This window comes from Meles meles, unplaced genomic scaffold (genome assembly GCF_922984935.1).
Source record: "Meles meles unplaced genomic scaffold, mMelMel3.1 paternal haplotype, whole genome shotgun sequence".
NCBI classification, from domain to species: domain Eukaryota; kingdom Metazoa; phylum Chordata; class Mammalia; order Carnivora; family Mustelidae; genus Meles; species Meles meles.
This window is the reverse complement of record NW_025721119.1, coordinates 10,283-15,936: the sequence shown is the minus strand read 5'-3', so window position 1 is coordinate 15,936 and position 5,654 is coordinate 10,283.

Genomic DNA, 5,654 nt, shown 5'->3' with positions numbered 1-5,654 from the left:
TACACAATGGAATACTATGCAGCCATCAAAAGAAATGAAATCTTGCCATTTGCGATGACGTGGATGGAACTAGAGGGTATCATGCTTAGTGAAATAAGTCAATCGGAGAAAGACAACTATCATATGATCTCCCTGATATGAGGACATGGGGATTAGCGAATTTTTAAAGGGAACTGATGAAACCTGAAATGCCCTTGACTCTATCCATGCTGGGAACATTTTCAGGTTTAGATCCCTGAGACTAAAAAGGATTTCATGATGAGCACCAGTGGACAGGCCTGGGGTTTTAAGGCAGTAACTGAAGCACTTGTCCTTCCCCAGGAATGCTTTCCGTGCTCAGGGAAGTACAGGGAGGGGATTTTTCATCTACCCAGTGAGTTCCACTTGAATTTCATACCTTCAGGAGCAGGTATGCCAAGGGCTCCCCTGAGGTGTGTTCCTGTCACAGAAACACGCCAAGAGGCTTTAATGTCTTGAGCATAAACATGTGAAAAAGAGATGAAACTAAGTGTAGCATTTCCTTAAATGTGCTTAAATATCTCCTATGTCTAGATGCCTCCTGCTTCCCTTTCTTTTCCTCTTTTCCCCATATCCCTGTTCCTAATTGACTGGAGCATCTGACATAGATTGTGTGTGTTGGTTTTATATGTTTCTGTGATCATGGCTCTGACCTCATAACTGAGTTCATGGCTCATAACTAAAAAACTGCTTTAACAAACTATTTCTATTTCTCTCTCTGATAGCAACACCAAAATATGTTTCTAACAAAGAAACAGGCTGACTTGATTTAAAAAAAAAATTAAAAAGTCTGATTCATTTCCTGATGTATGTTAGTCAACAACAAACCAAAAAGTTCATTTTGGAAATTATTATTGCTAATCATGTTTAATTATTGATTTTCTGCTGGAAACAACACATTGGTATTTTGTACCTCCAGCTATTATTTTCAGACTTGAATTTATACATAAGACCCCCCTGAAATTAAAATCTACTCAAAATTGGCAAATATTGCCTTCAACTACCAGCAACTTTTTTTTCTTTATCTTTCATTTATAAATTTATTTATTTTTTTCAGCATAACAGTATTCATTGTTTTTGCACAACACCCAGTGCTCCATGCAATACGTGCCCTCCCCATTACCCACCACCTGGTTCCCCCAACCTCCCACCCCGCCCCTTCAAAACCCTCAGGTTGTTTTTCAGAGTCCATAGTCTCTTATACTACCAGCAACTTTTAATTGTAAATCGAACTAAGTGGTTTTGATCATTCATCAAAATGCGATCTGTAACCTGGGAACAAAAATTTGTGAAAGTCTATCAGGAACCAGGAAGAGTGGGCGTTCCTGAGGGCAGGAGCTCAGTAGCTGTTCCTTCCCACTCAATCTCCAGCAAGTAGAACAGGTCAGTAAATAACTGTTTCTCCCCAATGAGAAAGAATTTCTATGCATCATATGTATGTATTTCATGCATTTATTTTTCTTTATTTGAACTGATACTGAAGGATGTGCAAGTGACAAAGCCAAGAACCAGAAAAGGGAGTCCCAAGGGAGGTGGCAGAGCCAGAAGGAGAAGCAGGACAGAGAGGATTTCACAGAGAAAAGAGCAATTGGAAAGTGACATCTCAGTTGGGGAAGCACTGAGAGTGGGGAGGGGTCTGGCAGGAAGCTGACAAAACTCCTGGAATTCCTTCTTAGGGAACAAATAGAGAGATCTGCTTAGAAAGAGTGCTACAACCTTCTCCCCGCAATATCCAAGCCCAACATCCCTGTTCCCAGCAGCACAGCGGGCCCCAGCTCAGCAAGAGCTCTGGATATGGAGGAGAGCAGCAGGCAACACAGAAACTTGGGCCCTGGGGCAGTTGGGGAGCTTCCTGAGAACCCACAATACAGGGACTCTGAGACCCTCCAGCACGGACCAGGGCCAGTTGCTCTCCAGGATGTGCCACTGAGCGGCATTGCCCAGGCTCTACACAGCTAGGCCTGTGGCCTGGAGGAGCTTGGTTGGTGTGAAGAGGACAACGTGGCTGACAATGTGAATGTGGACTGCAGTGAGTGTGCACAGCTGATGCCAAGGATTGCCAGGCACTGCTGGACAAGGAGTTTGCACATCGTCCTAGTGGGCCCCCAGGGCAAGGGGATGGAGGGAATGGGTTCATCACCCATTCCTTCTATCTCCTTCTTCCTGGTACGCCAGGTTCCCTGTACCTTTGCTGCCCAACCTCTTGCTCCTCTGCTAGGGTGCCAGCTTGCTGAGAGGAGCCCAATCATTCCAGGAACAGGTAAGTTCTCAGGTGTGGACTCCCAGGGGTCCTGAATGAACCTCAGGACATCAGACTGGCTGGCAGAAGACATTTGTCTTTTATTTAATATCAGGCATGTATCTCCCCTGTGTCCACTTCTCCCCATAGGGCTAGCTGTCATGTGTGGCAGGACAGGTGTCCTGCAGACAACCAGTAGTAACTCATCTCCCCACCCCCAGTTCCTACCTGGTCCAGCTGACCAATTTATGACCAGTGCCCAAGCTGAGCAGAGGAAGTGCTCAATGGTTGGCGGGGGTGGATCTCCCCAGTATCTGAGGGGTTTAACCAGCTCATCCCTCACACCAGGACCTTCACAGGGATGTATTAGCTAAATCCTCTCTTCCTGTCCTCTTGGGGAGATGGTAAAGGCAGGAAGCCAGAGGACCTGAGTACACCTGGGCCAGCACCACAGTTACCTGCCTGTTTGGTGTGAGCATTTAATAGGATTGGGAGAACTCTATTGGGGTCATCCTCTTCATTTTACAGTCTCTAGTCATTGATTAAAGTTCATAGAATGTGCTTCACCTTATCTATGCCTTTATCCACTTACATTATAACTCTGTATATAACTTCAGGTGAAAACGGAATAAAAGGAAGGTCTGGTGATCATTACTGCTGAGACTACTAACTGTCATAACCAGATGCAGTCATGAGTGAGTACAGGAAACAGAGCCACTTCCATGGACTCACATTTCAGAGCTGTTTGGTCTCCACTAAGTTTGTCACTGTCTTCTGGTTGTAGCTGTTGTAGAAAGGGCTGGGGGCAAGCTCCAGTTTCAGTCCTTAGCTGAAATAAGTGGTGTGGGGCATCCGCTGGTGTTTTCTGCTTCCTTCTTTTAACTTAAAATAGGGAAAAGTGGCAAAAAAGGAGTGGTGGTTGGCGTTTGTTCATGGGTATTGGTAATACAGACTATGAATGCTTTTGGCCCTCCACCAGATGCTAAAAATGCCAACTTTCCTTCCTCCTCCTGGTACCCTAGAATCCAAAGAGCTGAAAGAGGAAAGATCTCTGGAGAATCCAAATGGATTGGATTCTGCTCCACTAGGTGGAGTGTAAGGGTTAAGTAGGAAAGATGAGCTTAAAACTGCCTTATCTTCTTTCTCCATTCATGTGTTTCTGGATATCTGAGTACTTTATATACTTTGACAATTGTGGACACTTCTCCTATAAAAATTAACCCTTATGTTTCTATCCTTTGGATAAATACATAGTAGAGCTGGTGTTGGGTCATAGAATAGTTCTACTTTCCTTTAAGTTTTATTTTATTTATGTGAGAAAGACACTATGAGTGAGGAAGGGAAAGAGGGAGACTCACACTCATGGCTGAGCAGGGAGCTCATGCTGGTGCTTGATCTGGGATCATGACCTGAGCCAAAGACAGGTGGTAACTGACTGAACCATCTAGAAGCCTGAGTATGTATATTTTTGACTTTATGAGCAACCTTCATACTGTTTCCAGATTTGCTGTACCACCTGGCATTCCCACCCACACTGAAAGAAGGTTCCCCTTTCTTTTCATCCTCAACATCAAATGTTCTTTCCTGTCTTGTTAATTTTAGCCAATCTGACCGGTGTGAGGTACTCTCAAATCATGGTTTTGATTTGTATTTCCCTGGTGCTGAGGGATGTTGAACATTTTCTCATGTGTTTGTTGGTCTTTTGTTTATACACAATGGAATATTACTACACCCTCAAAAAGGATATCATGACATTACAAACCATATGGATGGGGACTCCTGGGTGGCTTAGTGAGTTAAAGTCTCTACCTTCGGCTCAGGTCATGATCCCAGGGCCCTGGGAGCGAGCCCCACATCATGCTCTCTGCTCAGCGGAAAGCCTGCTTCCACCTCTCTCTCTGCTGCTGTTCTGCCTACTTCTGATTTCTCTCTCTGTCAAATAAATAAATAAAATCTTTAAAAAAACAGGGATGGAAATAGAGGTGTTATGGTAGGTAAGATAAGTCAGTCAGGTAAAGATAAATACCGTATGATTTTAGTCATATGTGGAATTTAATAAATAAAAGGTTAGCACAAGGTAAGGGAAGGAAAAATTAAAAAAAAAAGGAAATCAGAGAGGGAGGAAAACCATAAGAGACTCTTAACTGTCAGGAACAAACTGAGGGTGTTGGAGGGGATGTTATTGGGGAATAACTGAGTGACAAGCATTAAGGAGGGATGTAATGAGCAATAGGTGTTATGTGCAAATTTTGAATCACTGAGCTCTACCTCTGAAACTAATAATGCTGGATATGTTAATTAAAATTAATTCAAATAAATACAGTTGATTTAAAAACTCTGCTACTGAGTTTTCTTTAAAATTTGAGGTACATAGGGGAACTTGTAATGCCAGTAGTTCTTGAGGTTGTAAATGATAGCATGTTGTGAGAATATATTGCTCTACCTTGACATTGGGCTCTCAATCTGTTTTCTAAAGAAGGATACTGGTTTGAAGGTGATCTTGTGAAGATATAATGAAGAAATTTGAAGAACTGCCTTAATTTTCACTTTAGGGAGAAATAAGTGTATTTTTAAGTTCATGGGGTGAATCTGAGGTGAGCCCTACCACTTATGTATTTCATTGCAATAGTTGTGTGAATTGTAACTTAAATTACACTTAAATTCATCTTTACTTTTGCTAAGAAAATTGTTTTGTATAGCAAATGATGTACTGTGTATGTTCATATCTTCCTAGGCAAACCATTAAAAACTTGAAGTATCATTGCTTTTAGGAGATAAAGCACAGAAAGCAAACCAACATAATGATGTGACAAAGAACTAGTAAGTGGGATTGGAGACTACAACAATATTCACTACAATGCCAGCCAAGTGAAGCAGACAGTGGTTGTTGTGAACTGACCAGAAGAGAAAACAAAAAGTGTTGGGTATTGGACTGAGTCTTGAGGTGTGGATATTGCACAGATTAGCTGGGAAAAAGAAGAGACAGGGCAGCCTAGGTCGGAGAGGAGGCTTTCATGCCTTTCAAGGAATGATTATGATTTGTTTAGAGCAAAGGAGGATTATATACACTGTTAGATTGAAACATGCAGTCATACATGCTATACCACCAGGCCCTCCCCTTCCAGTTTGGAAAATTGCTGCTCTTAAATCAATGCAAACTGCTCTTAAATCAATGAAACTCAGGGAACACTCCACAGAGGAGTACAGAACCAGAGTCCTTTCCTTTGACTTCCACTTTTCATGATTCACCTACAAGTGCATGTGCAAAAGCGATTACTTCAGGTGGCAGAGACGACATTTTGCCAATTGCAGTTTATTCAGTTATTTTAAAAATTGATATATAATTAACATGAAACATTCTATTTCTTTCAGGTGTATATCAGAGTGATATATGTAT